This window comes from Stegostoma tigrinum, chromosome 6 (genome assembly GCF_030684315.1).
Source record: "Stegostoma tigrinum isolate sSteTig4 chromosome 6, sSteTig4.hap1, whole genome shotgun sequence".
Classification (NCBI taxonomy): Eukaryota; Metazoa; Chordata; class Chondrichthyes; order Orectolobiformes; family Stegostomatidae; genus Stegostoma; species Stegostoma tigrinum.
Genome location: NC_081359.1, coordinates 77,527,202 through 77,546,525, shown reverse-complemented (window position 1 = coordinate 77,546,525; position 19,324 = coordinate 77,527,202). Strand labels below are relative to the sequence as shown.

The window sequence follows — 19,324 nt, the reverse complement described above, 5'->3', positions numbered from 1 at the left end:
GAAGAAATGTTTCTCTTCTGAACGGTCTGGTTCTGATTTCAAGATTTGTCCAGACTCCCTCAACAGCATAGTAAATTATCTTGATCCACCCTATTAAATTAACTTGCCAGTGAATACAAACACATTTTATGTCTATTTTAATCTCTATTCTTAACCTAGCCCTTGGACTTTGTTTGCCATTACCAGGACAGGTAAAATAATTTTCATCACAAATACAAAAGCTTTAAAAGATCTCTGTTACAGTCAGTTGTAGAGAATCTTCACAATCAATTGCAGAAGCCAGAACAGAAAACTTTTGAAATCTATGTAAGAAAGTAACAATTTCATACTTTTGGTTTACACTTTTGTTGCATTTACTTTAAACATAAGAAATATTGCCTTGTGATATTTTAGAATACATTTAACTTAACTTAGTACAATATTGGTTTTAACTGTTGCCCAATTTAAATGTGTCATAGTAGTGATTATAGATTAACATAATCCAATATTACATTCCTAAGCTATCTGGCAAAAGTAATATGTGGAAAACTGTTGCAACCACTCTTCTGAATTTCATCTCCAGTGTTCAATATATCTTATCATAATAAGGTCCTACAACTATCTAACTGTTCACTTTCTGCTATCATATTTCTATATTTGTTGTGGTACAGCCCATTATTTCTGCAGCTGTAGGGCAATAAAAATAGTACTTTTCGGTGATTTTGACCCTTATTAAGCAGTGGTCATGCTTGCAGGCGTTAACCGGGCAGTCATAAATCAGTGTTGTCCATATTTATACAGATCCTCCACATAAAACAAATCTTACAACCACTTCAAGTGTTTTATGTTTTTTGGGTTGTTCTTAAATTATGTGGTTATTATTCAACTCATGAATGTCTCAACACCGGTTAATCTTTATCGGTAGAGGCAACTGTGCTGGTTGGTATTTAAATGATTGCTAGTGAAAATATCTGGATTCAAACCTGAGCGATCTGAGGAAAGACGTTAAAGGCAACCTTCAATATTTAATTTTTACATTCGTGCACAATCAGGTAACAACGCGCACTTATGTCTCTCTAAACAGATTTATATTTACAGCAATGCTTTAAATCGTTTTGGCAAAAGTCAAGACCGCCAGGTTTGTCGATTTTAAATTAACATGTTGACGAATTAAACACTCGCCATGCAAACTAAAACCCCGCTACAAGAAGATGCGAAGGGAACGGTTTGATTTTCCCCCTAGAAGCTGTCGTGTCGGGAGAGGGAGGGGATACTATTCCTCCTCGATCCATCGACCGGTTTGATCCTCATATTCACCCCGCATAACAATGAGCCAAAGAACCGTAATGTCGGGGGCGGGGGGATAAACGGGCAGTGACAACACGCCGATACCTCACACGGCTATCAACAAGCGGCTTACCCAGGACAGCGCTCTTTATCTTCCGTTCAACCGTTGGATTTACCGAGCCGCAGGCTACCACTGACCGCTTAAGATTTATTAATAAACCGATTGCCCCCCCTTCCCCCCAATGGGTGATGACCCTCCAACACTGATCCTCTCACCCCCTTCCCTCGGAAACTTCTTCACCATGATTCTCACTCTGGCACCGCTCTTACCTCGGGGTGGATGCCGATCAAGGGAATTATTGTTTAAAATGACTGCCCCCCGTCTCTCTCCCTCATTCTCTCTGTCTCTCTCTCTATTCCCCTCGGTCCGTTGCCGCTCCGTTAAAATGCGCTCGAGCGCCCGTCACCAGCCACCTCATCCTAACCTGCTCGCGGCCGCGCTCTGATTGACGTGCGCCTTGACTACTCAGAGCGGCCGACTCCGACACCGCCCCCGTGGTCTCCCCGCCTCCCTGTCCCTAGCTACCAATAGGAGGAGCGCACAGGCAATCAAGTTAGTGTGTACAATGGCCGGGACGGCGCGCGTACATGCACGCGCTGCGGTTGCTGGGTGCTCCCGGGTACGGTCTCGTATTCTGACCTGGCTTCTCAAAACCCAACTTTTCTGATGAAGGGTCTAGGCCCGAAACGTCAGTTTTTGTGGTCCTAAGATGCTGCTTGGCCTGCTGTGTTCATCCAGCTCCACACTTTGTTATCTCGGATTGTCCAGCATCTGCAGTTCCCATTATCTCTGATGCAACTGCTCTCCGTGTTATTGGTGCAAAGCTTCACTCCAGTTTTGTCTCCTTGATACTGAAAGAATGTTCTCAAAGCATTTTATAGTGTGCATTTCAAGAATTTGAAAAGGCAGTAATCCAAACATATTAAATTTTGTGTTCTTGCTATGTTGGACCCGAGCGTACAATTCGCAGAAAAATGCTTATAATTGCAGGGATGCTTTATTAAACGCAGTAGTGAATGAATACCGCTATTTTCTATCCAAACAATGTGGGACAATATTCGTGAAATAACCCAAAAAAATGCGAAAATCAGCGTGCGCGAAATAGTACTACAGAATGTCAATATTACGTGGCTTGCAGAGTGCTGTTTTGCCAATAGTGTAGGCCGAGTTCTTGCTTCGAATATTTGATGCTAGGACTTATAAAGATATCAAATAAAAGGACGAAAGGTTATTGCTATGATTTATTCACGCCTAAAATTCCACGATTCTTTTCCTCTGCTTGGAAAACATCAGGACAAGTTTCTGTGTCGCAACAGCCAGTGAATTTATCAAGTTAAAGAAAAAACTATTGTGAACACTTGCCCATTTTTGCTGAAAATCTATGGCAATACTAGATTTAATTTAGAAGTTTAACTGATTTTTATTTAAACCTTGCCTTTTATATTAGTAGTCGTAGGTTGACAGCGAGGCAAAATATTTCTCAATTCGAAAATCATTAGTTCGTTGAAGACAACGAAGCTCCCATCACTTTCTCCCAATGTGAATTTCAAACGTATGCAACGTTTGCCTGAAAAAAATATGGCTGAACAGGACTAACACTTACAGGTATCTGGATTTTTCCCTTTGTTTGGATGTCGATCTAAAGTAATTTTGAGAAATGCGATCATTTGCTGTCTTTTGTTTCAGAATAAGTTAATGGAGGCATAGATAACAAAGTGTGTAGCTGGATGAATACAGCAGGCGAAGCAGCATCTCAGGAGCACAAAAACTGACGTTTCGGGCCTAGACCCTTCATCAGAGAGCGCTTGGCCCGCTATGTTCATCCAGCTTCACACTTTGTTATCTTGGATTCTCTAGCATCTGCAGTTCCCATTATCTCTGATCACAATTAATGGAGGCATATTTGTGGCTCACTGTGTTTGTGGAGTTAATTTGAGACTGACGTGTGCCCAAGCAATCACTTTCTTGGTAGACTGCCTCCTCGTCAAAACTTTCATATTGCAAAAAATGATTGATTGGTGATGAGAAGGGCCTCCCCACCAGATTTTTCCTCTATGTTTGGAGTCTCAGCATCAATGTGCCCCCGAGGTAGTGGCCTTTATTTCAAATTGGAATAAAGTATAAAAATTGGGAAGTCTGATTAAAAGGATACAGGGCACCAGTCAGACCACAGCTGGAGTATTATGAACAAATTTGTTCGCGTTTCTAATGAATAATATACTGGCTTTGCAGACAGTCCAGACAAAGGTCAGTAGGTTGATTCCAGGTGTGTAAGGATTTAGTAACTAGAGTTGAATAGGTTGGGCCTGTAGTCATTGGCAAAGAATGAGAAGAGGCCTAATAGAACCATACTTAGGGGGCTTGACAGGGTAGATGCAGAAAGGTTGCTTCCCCTTATGGGAGAGTTTAGGATCAGAGGGCATAATTTCAGAGTAGAGGGTTAGGACAGAGAGGAAGTTTTTCTGTTGGAATCTGAGGAGTGAAACTGAGGAATACTTTCCTGAAAGAGCTGTGGAGGTAGGTATTAAAGGCTTAGATAAATAGATAGATATTCTCAGTAAGGAGTCAAAAGTATTGGGAAAAGGGCAGGAAAGTGAATTTGAGGAAGTGGAATTTGTGTCAGCTTCAACACAGCTGTGAGACAGGAGGCATAGTTCAACAGCTGCAGCTTCAAGGCATGACTATTTGGAAAAAAAATTCAAACAGCGTCAACAAGGGAAGTGCTTGATTGTTTGGTTTGTGATTTTAAACTGTATCTTTTGGAAGAAGGAATTTACTGAGAAACAATAGGAATTAGCGAAAATCAGGGACAATGTAATAACATAAGAGGAGTTAGCTACATAGGAAGCTGAGTGAAGTTAGCATAAGGGAAGAAAGTTTAACACTAAGTAAATTTAAGACATGGCAGCATAGGACAGTTGAGTGGAATGTGTGGAATGTAATATGTGGGATGTCAAGGACACTACCAGGGTCTTAGATGACCATATGTGCAAGAAGAATTTCCGATTGCAGAAACTTGAGTCCTGAATTTTAGAACTTGAATGATAATTCTGTGACACTGATGAAGGTAGCATGTTATATGCATAGCATATTCAGAGAGATGGTCACATGGAAGCTTAAAAGTCCAGAGGAAGGAAGGAAATGAGTGGTTGCCAGGCAATCCAACAGAAATAGACAGTCTTACAGGAGTTCCCTCATGTCCCACTCACAGTTTTTTTTTATTTTGGATCTCAAAATCCAGGGCACTGGTTCTTTGGAGAGTGCAACCGAGTCAGGTTCATGGCACCACCAGCAACTTAGCTGTATAGAAGCATAGGATCCCTACGGCATGGAAGCAGGCCATTTGGCCCATCAAGTCCACACTGACCCTTTGAAGACCATCCCACCCAGACCCATCCTAGACACTGTGGTCAACTTAGCACGGCAAATCCATTTAACCTACACATCTTTGGACAATGGGAGGAAACCAGAGCCCCTGGAGGAAACCCATGCAGACATACAGAGAATATGCAAACTCCACGCAGACAGTTGCCCAAGGCTGGAATCAAACCTGGGTACCTGGCGCTATGAGGCAGCAGTGCTAACCATTGTGTCACTGTGGAGAGAAGGAGAAGAAGAAAGCAGGAAAAATAGTGATAAATGATTCATTAGTTAGTGGAACAGACAGGCATTTCTTGGACATCAATATGATTATAGGATGCTATGTTGCCTTTTGGTACCAGGGTGCAGGATGCAACAGAGCAGCTGCAGGCCATTATTCCGGGGGTGGCTGAACTGCCAGAGGTTGTAGTCCATGTTGGTACCAATGACTAATGTAGGAAGGGAGACATGGTTCTTGAATCCAAATTTAATGAGTAGGTAGAGAATTAGCAAGCATGATCTCAAATGTAGTCATCTCCAATTGTTCATAGTGCCATGTGCAGGTGAATATGCAAACAGGAGGATAAGGCAAATGGATATATTCCTGGCACACTGGGACTGACTCGAGGGGAGACTGCACCTGAACAGAGTTGAAACTGAGTTCCTTGCAGGGCAGGTTGCTAGTGCTGTTTGGAAGGTTTTAAAATAACTTGGCAGCAGTATGGAAACTAAGGGAGAGTAGTAGAGGAGAAGACTAGGGCTTGCAAAATCTTTAGAGATGCAGCTGACACTGGCATAGATAGTAAAGTAAGGAAGAAACAAATTTAATCTATATCTGGGTTGTTGAGCATGGATGTGAATGCGTGGAGTACAGTAAAAATGATTAGGGAGTTACAGACACAGATTGCCGTGTGAAATGTTGTTTGCTCTGCCCTCACACTTGTCCACACTGAATTCCATTCGCCACTGATCAGACTGCCTGATCAGCCCACCTATGTCTTCCTGTAACCTAAGGCTATACTTTTCACTATTTACCAGCCCATCATTTTTGGTATCATCCACATATTTATAGATCATAACTCTTACATTCAGGTCTAAATCGTTTATAGATATCTCAAAAAACAAGGGCCCCAACACTGATCCCTTTGGAACCCCACTGGACACAGGTTTTAATCAAACATCATCCTCTGCTTCCTGCCAATCAGCCAATTCTGTGTCCAGTTAGTCAAATTTCCTTGGATACAGTAGACTTTTAGCTGAGCTGTTAATCTCCCATACAAGACCTTATCAAAAGCCTTGCTGAAGTCCAAGTACATTATCTACATTGTCCTCATTTACACACTTGGTTACATCTTTGAAAAATTCAATCAGGTTGACCAGTCATGACCTCCCCTCAACAAAACCAAGCTGCCTGCTCTTGATTAAAACTGCCTCTCTGTGTGCAGATTAATTCTGTACCGAGGAATTGCTTCAATTGTTTTCCCACTACCTAGGTTAGACTGACTAGCCTGTAGTTTCCTGGTTTATCCATTTTTGAATGACAGCACCACATTGGCTGTCCTCCAGCGCCCTGGCACTTCTCCTGTGGCCAGAGAGAAATTAAATATTTTTGTACGCACCCCTGCTACTTGCTCCCTTGCCTCACTTAACAGACTGGGCTATGTTTCATCCAGCCCTGGAAATTTGTCTCCTTTTAAGCCTGCCAGACCAGTCAGAACCTGCTCTTTGTGCACAAAAGCTGACGTTTCAGGTCTAGAGGGTCTAGACCCGAAATGTCAGCTTTTTTACTTCTATGATGCTGCTTGGCCTGCTGTGTTCATCCAGCTCCACACTTTGTTATCTCAGATTCTCCAGCATCTGCAGTTCCCATTATCTCAGAACCTGCTCTTTGTCTCGGCTAATTTCTTTGATTGTATCACAGACCTTCTCCCTGATTTCTGTACACATTTTGTCTCTCTCACTAGTGAACTATTTAATTAGAACCTTCTGCAATCCTCTGACTCCATTCAGTGTGGTCCTTATTGGGCCCTATTAATCATAGAATCCCTACAGTGTGGAAACAGGCCCTTTGGCCCAACAACTGTAGTCCCACTGACTCTCAGAATATCCCACCCAGACCCATTCCCCTACAACACACTGAATCTACACACCCCTGAACACTAAGATCAATTTAGCAAGGCCAATCCACCTAACTTCCACATTTTTTGACCATGAAAAGAAACCAGAGCACCTGGAGGAAACCCACATCGACACAGGAAGAATGTGCAAACTCCACACAGACAGTCCCTGAGAGTGGAATTGAGCCCAGGTTCTTAGTGCTGTGTGGCAGCAATGCTAACCACCGAGCCACCGTGCAGCCTATTCTTTCCCTAGTTATCCATTTACCCTCAAGTACTTTAACCCTCCTAATTTCCTTTTAAAGTTTCCCCTTCAAACTTCTCTCGGATAATTGCTGTTTTGAGCCCTTGGTATCTGCTAAAAGCCTCCCTTTATCCAAACCTATAGATCACTCATTATCCAGGGCCTGCTAAATTTGTAGGCCCCACCCTATATCTGCATTGGAACATATTGGCCCTCTGCTCTCGCCGTTTCCTTCCTGAATGCGTTCCAATGTTCTGAAACATATTTTCTTAAAATATCTGCTCTCAATCTACTTTTGCCAAATTACATCTGATCTTGTTAAAATCAGCCTGCACCCAGTTTAAACAAAGATATGGGAAAGAGGGAAATGATGATGCTTAGTTAATGAACCAACGCAGGAATGATGGGCCAAATGGCCTCCTTCTCATCATAACACTTCTGTGATTCTATGATAATTGGATCAGCCATAAACTCATTGAAGGCAGAGAAGATAGGATGGGCTGAATGTGAGATAACAAGATGTAGAACTGGATGAACACAGCAGGCCAAGCAGCATCTTAGGAACAGAAAAGCTGACATTTTGGGCCTAGACTCTGCATCAGAAATGGGGGAGGGGGAGAGGGTTCTGAAATAAATAGGGAGGGAGGGGGAGGCGGATCGAAAATGGATAGAGGAGAAGATATGTGGAGAGGAGACAGACAAGTTAAAAAGGCGGGGATGGAGCCAGTAGAGGTGAGTGTAGGTGGTGAGGTAGGGAGGAGACAGGTCAGTTTGGTGAGGGCAGCCAGGTCAAGGGGGCGGGATGACGTTAATCAGTAGGAAATGAGGGCGTGGCTTGAGGTGGGAGGAGGGGATAGCTGAGAGGAAGAACAGGTTAGGGAAGCGTTGACAAGCTGGGCTGGTTTTGGGATGCGGTCGGGGGAGAGGTGATTTTGACGCTTGTGAAATCCACATTGATACCATTGGGCTGCAGGGTTCCCAAGCAGAATATGAGCTTCTGTTCCTGCGACCTTCAGGTGGCATCATTGTGGCAGTGCTGGAGGTCCAGGATGGACATGTCATCTGAGGAATGGGAAGGGAAGTTGAAATGGTCTGCGACTGGGAGGTGCACTTGTTTACTGCAATCCAAGCGGAGGTGTTCTGCAAAGCAGTCCCCAAGCCTCCGCTTGGTTTCCCCAATGTAAAGGAGGCCACAACAGGTACAGTGGATGCAGTATACCACATTAGCAGATGTGCAGGTGAAAATCTGCTTGATGTGGAAAGTCTTCTTGGGCCCTGGGATGGGGGTGAGGGAGGAGGTGTGGGGGCAGGTGTAGCACTTCCTGCGGTTGCAGGGAAAAGTGCCTGGTGTGGTGGGGTTCGAAAGGAGTGTGGAGCGGACAAGGGAGTCATGGAGAGAGTGGTCCCTCCAGAAAGCAGAGAAGGGTGGGGATGGAAAAATATCTTTGGTGGTAGGGTTGGATTGTAGATGGTGGAAGTGTCAGAGAATGATGCGTTGGATCTGGAGGTTGGTGGGGTGGTATGTGAGGACGAGGGAGATTCCCTTTTGGTGGTTATTGGAAGGACAGGGTGTGAGGGATAAGTTGCAGGAAACAGTGTCGAGGGCATTCTCGACCACTGAGGGGGGAAGTTGCAGTCCTTGAAAAACGAGGACATCTGAGATGTACGGGAGTGGAATGCCTCATCCTGAGAGCAGATGTGGTGGAGGCGAAGGAATTGGGACTAGAGAACGGCATTTTTGCAGGAGGGTGGGTGGGAGGAGGTGTATTCTAGGTAGCTGTGGGAGTCGGTGGGCTTGCAATGGTAGCGGTTTCTAGGTGGCTGCCTGAGATGGAGACAGAGAGGTCCAGGAAGGTGAGGAAAGTGTTAGAGGTGGTCCAGGAGAACGGGGTGGAAGGTGTTGGCCAAGTGGATGAACTGTTCGAGCTCCTCATGGGAGCATGAGGCGGCACCGACACAGTCATCAATGTAACGGAGGAAGATGTAGGGTTTAGGGCCAGTGTAGGTGCGGAAGAGGGACTGTTCCATGTAACCTGCAAAGAGGCAAGCATAGCTTGGGCCCATGTGGGTACCCATGACCACTCCCTTTGTCTGTAGGAAGTGGGAGGAATCAAAAGAGAAGTTGTTGAGGGTGACGATGAGTTCAGCTAAGCGGTTGAAGGTGTCAGTGGAGGGGCCTGCGGGACAGGAAGAAGCGGAGGGCCTTTAGGCTATCTGCATGGGGAATGCAGGTGTATAGGGACTGGACCTCCATGGTGAAAATGAGGTGTTGGGGGCCAGGGAATAGGAAGTCCTGGAGGAGGCGGAGGGCGTGGGTGGTGTCACGGACGTAGGTGGGGAGTTCCTGGACCAATTGGGAGAAAATGGAGTCCAGATAGGTGGAGATGAGTTCTGTGGGGCAGGAGTAGGTGGAGAAAATGTGTCGACCAGGGCAGGCAAGTTTGTGGATTTGGGAAGGAGATAGAAGCGGGCCATGCGGGGTTAGGGAATGATGAGGTTGGAAGCTGTGGGTGGGAGGTCACCTGAGGTGATGAGTTTGTGGATGGTTTGGGAGATGATCCAGGGGACAGTAGGAGGAGGTAGCGGAGATTTGGCATCTGGCCTCAGTAGAGGTCATTGTATTTCCTGCAACTCATCCCTCATACCCTGTCCCCGCAATAACCACCAAAAGAGAACCCCCCTCATCCTCACGCACCACCCCATCAACCTCTGGATCCAACGCATCATCCTCCGACACTTCAGCCATCTGCAATCCGACCCCACCACCAAAGACATTGTTCCCTCCCCATCCTTGTCTGCTTTCTGGAGGGACCACACTCTCGTGACTCACTTGTCCACTGCACACTCCCCTCCAACCCCACCATACCTGGTACTTTTCCCTGCAACTGCTACACCTGCCCCTGCCACCTCCTCCCTCACCCCCATCCCAGGCCGCAAGAAGACTTTCCACATCAAGCAGATGTTCACCTGTGCATTTGCCAACGTGGTATACTGTATCCGCTGTTCCCATTGTGGCCTCCTGTACATCGGGAAAACCAAGCGGAGGTTTGGGGGCCACTTTGCGGAATATCTATGCTCGGTTCGCAATAAACAAGTGCTCCTCGCAGTCGCGAACCATTTTAACTCCCCCTCCCATTCCTCAGATGATATGTCCATCCTGGGCCTCCTGCCGTGCCACAACAATGCCACCCGAAGGTTGCAGGAACAGCAACTTATATTGCACTTGGGAACCCTGCAGCCCAATGATATCAATGTGGATTTCACAGGCTTCAAAATCCCCCCTCTCTCTACTGCATCCCAAAACCATCCAGCTCGTCCCTGCCTCCCTAATCTGTTCTTCCTCTCACCTATCCCTTCCTCCCACTTCAAGCGGCACCTCCATTTCCTACCTACTAACCTCATCCCGCTCCCTTGACCTGTCTGTCCTCACCAAACTGACCTATCTCCTCCCTACCTCACCACCTACACTCAGCTCTACTGGCTCCATCCCCGCCTCTTTAACTTGTCTGTCTCCTCTCCACATATCTTCTCCTCTGTCCATCTTCAATCCACCTCCCCGTCCCTCCCTATTTATTTCAGAACCCTCTCCTCCTCCCCCATTTCTGATGAAGGGTCTAGGCCCAAAATGTCAGCTTTTCTGCTCCTAAGATACTGCTTGGCCTGCTGTGTTCATCCAGCTCTACACCTTGTTATCTCAGATTCTCTAGCATCTGCAGTTCCTATTATGTGTGATGGGCTGAATGGCCAACTTTTGTTCCTTTTTTTTCATGGTAGGGATAGACCATCACTTGCCTTCTGGGCTGAGCCTTTGCAAAGCAGGTCTATAAGAAATGCCATTTTTTTTTTATTGAGGTTCATTTCAAGCAATTCCAAAAGGCAAAGCTCTGTACTCTCAATGACATTCCCAGGGGTGCATTTTGAGATGTACATTAATTGCTGCTGGAGGACTATCATCTTGCTGAAAGATAGTTTTTTAGTTCTGTACAAAACTTACTATGATCCCAGTGCAATGAGCTGTCAATGATCTCGTATTGCAGATTGGTACATTTCCAAGGTCAGGGAATGTGTGCTGAGAAATACGTTAAAGCATGGGGTGGCCATCACAAAGATTCAGAGAGAAAAGGCCAATATTTAAGGTTATAAAATGTGAGGCTGGATGAACACAGCAGGCCAAGCAGCATCTCAGGAGCACAGATGCTGCTTGGCCTGCTGTGTTCATCCAGCCTCACATTTTATTATCTTGGAATCTCCAGCATCTGCAGTTCCCATTATCTCCAATATTTAAGGTTCTTCTGCCATGTTGTACCAACAAGCTGAAAACCATGTAATTTGTATGTACCAGAGAATGTTTGACATGAGATTTGAATGTTCAGAGTGAATATAACCTGTAAAGGCAAGCATCTTGTACTGCTTGAAAGAAATTGATCTGATTCTACTCTACGTGATGTTGAATTTGAACTGTTACACCAGCGTTACTTTAAAGATTTTGTGAGAAAAGATATTTTGGGGATAAAAATTCTCCGGCAGATTGACAGCAATGTCTTAAAACATCAGTGCAGTGCAGAAGATTACTGATATCGGTTGTCCTTCCTCCTGTGTAGTATTGTGACTCAATGTCTACTTCACTGAGTTTATTCTTATCTGCAGATTGATCATCAGCTAATGTTTCAGATCTCGCATCCAGCATCCAAGCAATTACGTTTTTGGGTTTCAACAGCAACATCACAGGAAGCCTGGGCTAGACTGAAGATATTAATGATAGTCATGAGGTAGTGAAATTCTGTAAAGTCTGTGCTTAGTAAATGTGTCACTCATTTTTTCTCTAAATATAAAGTAGACAAATGGAAAAAGAAGATATGTGAAAGTAGAGATAACACAGTGTGGAGCTGGAGGACTACAGCAGGCCAGGCAGCATCAGAAGAGCAGGAAAGTTGATGTTTCAGGTCAGGACCCAAGTATGTAAAAATAGAACCTTTATTCCTTGTTCTTAATCAGTTCTGGACTTTATTATTTCAATAGCTACCCGCTTTCCTAGCCTCCTTTTCTCCTCCATTCACAAACCATAATTAGTTCGAAAGGCAATATCCAGCATCATATTTTGCATCATCTTCAGTTTTTCTGGCCTATACCAAGTGTCCTGTCTCACACACATTTAATTTAAATCCACTATCCTGGCTTTCTTGGCATAAGCCTACTTCTGCAATCTCCATCAGCCTTAGATACAGCCTCCAGACCACTCAGTCCTCTGGTTCTGGTCTTTTGTACATTCTTCCTTCCTTTGCTCTCTGGTCAATCCCTACATGCACATCCCTAAGCCCTTTATCTCTCCTTTCCCCTGAAAGGCCTTTCAAGCTGTGAACCCGGACTTTAGATCATTTCTTATAATTTCCATGGCTTGATATTCACACATCATATCTCAGTTCCATTATATAGGTGACTTATTTTCTACATTCAACTCTTTAACCTTGTACAATTACTCCATCCTGGCTCAGCTCTTCTGCTACTGAAACAGTCTTCCTTGCATTTGCCACCTCCAGTCTTGATCAATTTAACATTGACCTGGCTAGTCTCCTACTTTCTACCTGTCGTAAACTCAACATCGTCCAAACTTCTGCTGCTGATGACCCAGTTAATATATATGCAATGTATCTCATTCATGGATCACTGTGTTTTGTGACTTACACTGGGTCCCAGTTAAATAACACCTCAAGTTTGAAATACTTGACTTTGTTTTCATTTGTGTCCATGGCCTGGCTCCTCTCTATCCAAATAATACTCTCAACCTTGACAATCCTCCAGTATCCAATTTCTTCTACTCTCAGACTCAAAATATCCTCAATTTTAATTGTCCCAGTTTTTGGTGGCCGTGTCTTCAGTTATCATGGCATTAGTGTCCTAGAATTTCCCTCCTAAAGACTTCTGCACTTCCCTCCTCAAAGACACTCATTTAAAAGCTTTTGGTCATTTGCTTATTCTTAAGCAACTAAGGCACATCTTATTTTGTGACTTAGTGTCATTTTTTGTTCTGTAATACCTCTTTGAAGCACATGAAGATGTCTTATAAAATTCATGGTGCTATATACGTACAAGTTGTTGTTCATTTCCTTGCCAATTTCATTTGCAAATTGTCTTTAGAATTATTGGTGAGTGTTATATGCATTATTATAAAAGTATCCTTTTGATACTTCATTTCCTTGCAAGTGGTCAAGCGCGTTATGATCAGCCAAAAGTGCATAATGGAGCCAAATATGTTCCATGAAGTGGAACACATACTTAACTAAAGGTCTTACTTATTGGTGATGGCTTTCAGAGTCTTCCTGTCTGGAACTGAAGTACAGCAGAAGTATCTTTTAGCAGGTCTCAGTGTTCTCATTGACATTTAAAATGATTCGTTGGTGAAGCTGTGAAATAAGTAACCCTCTACATTATTGATTGAGACTAAAACTCAAAAGACATCTTAATAGAGAACACTGAAGTAGATAGAATTTGGGGATGGAGTCTTTGTTAGAGACTGTTGATATGAGCAACCTGTCCCACTGCCCACCATGTTTTGTGAACTCTCTGTACCAATGAATGGTGACATATTGTCAGTCTCTTTCTGCATAATTGTTGTATTTGTTTGAGATTATTGTGGATGGCTGACCTCCTTCTACCAAATACTGAGTATATGACATGATTTCACAACAAACTGAATGTTCTGGCTCGTAAGGCTGTCTACTGTTGTCTAAAATTTCTCCTGCGTGTATATTGTGTTCCAAATAGGTTGGAGTTGGAATCTCTTTCTCCTTGGAGGCATCTATGTTAAGTCTTTCTTACAGCCAAGTACAAAATTTATGCTACTCATAAACCAAAGCAGTGCTGATTCCTATTACTTTTTCTACCAGCTCATAGAAATTGGTGGGCACAGGCGTTTACACATATTCATCTCATTGGGAGACCTCTGGCTTGTAGATGACTGTCTCATTCACTCTGGCAGGTGAAGGATGTATTCTGAAAATCTCTTACAAGCCCATGTAATCAAAATAGACTCTTCTCTGTGATGACATTCCATGTCACTGTGTTAGACAATGTCTGTGGTGGATAGCACACTGGCTTCTGACCCCACATCTGGTTCCTGCTGGAAGAGCACAGAATGTAAACCTGTCTGTAAGAACGGTGTCAGAGATAATGGGAACTGCAGATGCTGGAGATTCCAAGATAATAAAATGTGAGGCTGGATGAACACAGCAGGCCAAGCAGCATCTCAGGAGCACAAAAGCTGACGTTTCGGGCCTAGACCCTTCATCAGAGAGGGGGATGGGGGGAGGGAACTGGAATAAATAGGGAGAGAGGGGGAGGCGGACCGAAGATGGAGAGTAAAGAAGATAGGTGGAGAGGGTGTAGGTGGGGAGGTAGGGAGGGGATAGGTCAGTCCAGGGAAGACGGACAGGTCAAGGAGGTGGGATGAGGTTAGTAGGTAGCTGGGGGTGCGGCTTGGGGTGGGAGGAAGGGACTGTTGCAGAGCCAGGACTGAGGGAATCCTGCATCGTTACAGTGTCATCATTGAGGGAGTGCTGCACTGTTGAAAGGCCGATAGTGTGACACTGTCAGAGTGTCATTACCAAAGGTGGGCGACAGTATCAAAGGGTGAGTAATGAGGGAATGCTGCGCTGCCGGAGGGTCAGCACTGAGGTGGGCTGTACTGTCAGATCGTCAATATAAATAATAATGTCAGGGGAGTGCTGCATTGTGAGTTGGTCCATATTAAGGGAACGCTGAAACTGTCAGTGATGCTCAGGGTGTGCAACACTGTCAGAGGGAGTGATGTATTCTGAGTGTCAGCACGGAGGCTGACCTTCACTGTAATTGTGTCAGAATTAAAAGACCGGTCAGAGGATATCCCTTCCTCCCACCCCAAGCCGCACCCCCAGCTACCTACTAACCTCATCCCACCTCCTTGACCTGTCCGTCTTCCCTGGACTGACCTATCCCCTCCCTACCTCCCCACCTACACCCTCTCCACCTATCTTCTTTACTCTCCATCTTCGGTCCGCCTCCCCCTCTCTCCCTATTTATTCCAGTTCCCTCCCCCCATCCCCCTCTCTGATGAAGGGTCTAGGCCCGAAACATCAGCTTTTGTGCTCCTGAGATGCTGCTTGGCCTGCTGTGTTCATCCAGCCTCACATTTTATTATTATGTAAGAACGGTGTATTTTTTTTGTTTTATAAATCTTTACAAACTGTGGACTGCAAGGAACTGTTTTTGTTTCAAAAAAAGCGACTTAGCAGGATGGCTGTGTCATTTCATAGCAAGGAATTCGATACCTGTTGTGAACTTCTTTTGGTGATTATGGCTCCCTTCAACAAGCAGATGATCAGGAGCCAAGTTTTTAATTGAAAGCTAAGATAACAAGGTGTAGAGCTAGATGAACACAGCAGGCCAAGCAGCAGGAAAGCTGATGTTTTGGGCCTAGACCCTTAGGCCTGAAACGTCAGCTTTCCTGCTCCTCTGATGCTGCTTGGCCTGCTGTGTTCATATAGCTCTACACCTTGTTATCTTAGATTCTCCAGCATCTGCAGTTCCTACTATCTTCTAAGTGAAAGCTGATGGTTTTCAGTTGAGCAGATTAGAACTGGTAGCAAGTCAGAGAGACGCAGTATGCTATTGTTCACCCCAGCAAAAGCTGCTTCTTCTCTGCAGTAAAACAATCTCAGTTTAAACTTGAAGAAAACTAATTACCTTTCCTGCACCAGTTGCTATGAGCTGTGGCTTTTGAATGGATAAATCAGATACATTTTACAAGTGAATTAATTGCTCTAAACTTCTTACAAATCAGCTGAAGCTTCCTTGGAAAGAGAATTGAACATCAAGGGCTGAGATATCCAAAGTATGATCCTCTCAAAATCGGAATTGGGAAGGAAAGAATATTTCCAGTTTTTATACTTCTGCCAATAATTTATTTTCCTTATTTATTTGTGTGTGTGTGTGTGTAAGTGGAGTTTATAAGGGGACCAGTGTTTTAATCAGTAGTATTATATGTACATTGTTTATTTTTTTGTAACTATAATCTGATTATTTATAATAAATAATAATTCTTATTTATTACAAAAACCTGGACTATGCTTTCTATCAACCTTGCCCTGAAAAATCAGGTAAGTTGGGGTGCTGTGCATACTTTAAAAAAAAACAGTAACATTTGGTATGAATCCAGGGAATTGTTCCATTAGTGACATGATACCCCAATGGTTTGTAACATGTAGCTGATGCAGTGTGGCTGTGATTGTTTGAAAGATTAATTAATTGTGTTAGGTTTAGATATTGGTGGAGGCAGCATGGCTGGAATCTTTTGAAAAGCACCCTCTTGATTTCTAGTTTCAACACCCTCCACCAGTTTTCTCGAGGAATTGTCTCAAGAGTTATATTATAGTTATAGTTACAAATGAGGCAAAAATCTTGCCAATTGGTTTACTAAATATCTTTGCAGGTCATTAACTGATTTTGAGTGAGAAATCCCTCAATGGACTTTGTTTACTGTGAGTCTGCCATTATTACATCACTGTTGACAAATGTGACCCAAGAAGTGAACTAGTTCCGTGGAGAATCCACGCTAGTTAGGGATGTGACGTTTGGCATGTAGGGACTTTAAAACATGTCCCACCCAATCATGCTCCTGACTATTCCATCATGCAACAAAATGACATCCATGTGACATATGACACCTTGAAGACCTTTTAGAACATTGGGGCTGAGGTGATCACAAAAGGCAGTCTGATGAAACAAGTACTGCCAAATTAAGTTATATGTGTGCTGAGTAATCTTGGAAGAACCGATTATTTGCATGGAGTTTTGTGAAAACACTACTTTTAGATGATTTAACAAAACTCCCATCAACTGGTTATATGGAGTAGATTTCACTTGTCTTTCCCTTGTTGATCTGTTTGAGGTCAACCCAAATTCCATTAGGTTTCAGAACAGTAACTATAGACCACGAGGTCGGTTTTGTTCTGAGGGAAAGGACACCAATTCTGATCATCTCTTCATGTTGTTTCTCAACTTGTTTCATGAAAGAATATGGAATCTTTATGTGTAGAGACATAGGGCTGAACTTATAGGGGCATGAACAATGTAGGCTATGGCGAGAAGGCTAGTTGCATTGTGTTAGAAGTTCACCACCACTTGTTACATGCCTTAACTAAGTTCTGGACGTTGAGATATTATTCTTGCTAGGTGCAGCCAGTGCCAGTTAGAAGAGATTATTGCTTGTTAACCTTATTAATTGAAAATCTTGCCTTATTAATAAGCAACTTTCTGACTAGACTCAACAATTTTCAATATGAAAATCAGACTGAGTAACTGGCAAATCCAGCTCAACAACTCCTTCAAAGGCCTCCAGGTTGGTCACCAGTTAGCAACATCTCACAGCATACTTCATAGGCACTAGCTGACTAGTTCTTTGAATTGTCCTAAACTCCTTCTAGGAGAGAAACAAAACTTGGCTCTGAACTCAACCCTGGATTCCTCTAAACTGAATGAAAACCTTGCTCAATTCTGCAATCTTCTGAACTGGAAAATAAAGCTAATGACCTTAATTATTCATCCAACCTACCATACATTTAACAGTATAAATATCTTTCCCTTAATATAACAAAGGGTCTGCAGTAATCAGCTTTCTGATAAATGTTGGATTTAGTCACTATCCTGGAATGATTCTCTGACCTTGTTATGTATTGATATAGAACAGAATGCTGCCTAAATTCCATCAGGAGATCAACTGGAGTGAAACCACAGAAACCTGCTACTGTAAGGCATAAGGCATTACAAATCTGTCTTCACATACCTTCAATCTCTATTTCTTCAGACATTCAAGCAAGCAAATCACAAGCCTGCAATGTCTCAATACTTCATCTTGAAAGAAGCAGCCATGGTTCTGAATTTTTGGATTTCTACACCCAACCAGCTACCTATTTTCTTGTGTCTATGTATATGAGTATGATCATATGAGTAAATGATGTCACAATTGTATTATGGCTGTTGAATAATAAGCTGTTATTTTTTAACAATAATAATGAAAATAATTATAATTGTCTGTTCTTGAGAGTTACAAGATTGAACTTTTATTTTAAAACACAATTACCTTTGGCCATTCAAAAGGTAATGCTATCTACCTTTCCCCTACCTGTAACACCATACTCAATCCTGCTTTCTTTTCCTCGCTTACATAAATTGGCTCTTAGTTACCCATTCCCATTGTTTAGAATGCCCATTGCCTAACCTCTCCCTATTTATAATATTTTCCAGCCTCATAATCCAACACAAAATCTCAACCTTCATCTCTACCATTTCTCTGACTCCAGCTTTTTCTGCCTTTCTCTTTATATATTGTGGTGATATTATTCATGGAATCACAGAGTATTTAATTGCACAGAAAGAGGACATTCAACCCATCATTTCTACTTCAGTCATCAAACATCTAGCAATTCTAATCCTGTCACTTGGGTTACATTCCACACTTTAGAATTCCATCTCAATCTGTTCATTTCTTTCAAGTTTTTCTTAATTTTGCCTTTGATAAAACTTTTAATAATCCTTCCTAGAATCTGTTCATCAGTTCACTACATACATTTTCTTAGGTCTCAATGAAACAGCTTGTATTGTTCTTTTACACTGTAGGCATGATATAAATGGAACTTGTCCATGAGGTTGAGACAATATGGCAGCTTACTATGGATATTGGTTTTATCAACAACTGCAAACAAAGGGTTAACCAGATACTTTTTAAAAGTATTGACAAAGCATAAGCAACTAACATAATTCAGGATAACATAGTGTGGAGCTGGATGAACACAGCAGGCCAAGAAGCATCTTAGGAGCACAAAAGCTGACGTTTTCTGATGAAGGGTCTAGGCCCGAAACATCAGCTTTTGTGCTCCTGAGATGCTGCCTGGCCTGCTGTGTTCATCCAGCTCCACACTTTGTTATCTTGGATTCTCCAGCATCTGCAGTTCCCATTATCTCTGATAACAACATAATTCATATTTTTGTCATTGCGCAAATGTATATCACAATACTCGTCAAATGGTACTGATCTTTGTTAAATTCATGTAACAATCTAAGCACAGTGTTGAAATAACTCGCATAGTTGGACCTTACCAGCCTGCAGTCAGTGAAGTAGTTGACAGGTGAAGCATCAAGTGAGGCCAACTCTAATGCCAACTGAGCTAGCAATCTAGTTCATCGAATCAAACTCAGGAAGGCAGGCAGGTACAGGTAAACAAGTAACCTGGCTTTCATGCCAAA

The 19,324-nt window shown here is 43.2% G+C and overlaps 1 protein-coding gene and 1 long non-coding RNA gene across 8 annotated transcripts in view; one reads left to right on the top strand and one right to left on the bottom strand.

Moving 5' to 3' along the window:
- LOC125453166 (actin-binding protein WASF3-like) overlaps positions 1-1,752 on the bottom strand; it is a 116,561-nt gene extending 114,809 nt beyond the window's left edge. For 5 of the 7 annotated variants that reach the window (XM_059646683.1, XM_048532362.1, XM_048532363.2 and 2 more), the window contains exon 1: positions 1,597-1,752. The gene's annotated coding sequence lies outside the window, so the exon portion shown is untranslated. Of the gene's footprint in view, positions 1-1,399; positions 1,478-1,596 lie in introns of those variants that run through there. The other 2 variants (XM_048532364.2, XM_048532365.2) reach the window with 1 other exon arrangement.
- LOC132209773 (uncharacterized) lies at positions 943-17,980 on the top strand. Its single transcript, XR_009445852.1, has 3 exons — positions 943-1,031; positions 2,775-2,932; positions 17,764-17,980. It is a non-coding gene; the product is annotated as an uncharacterized LOC132209773 (long non-coding RNA).
- The last annotated feature ends 1,344 nt before the right edge of the window (positions 17,981-19,324 follow it).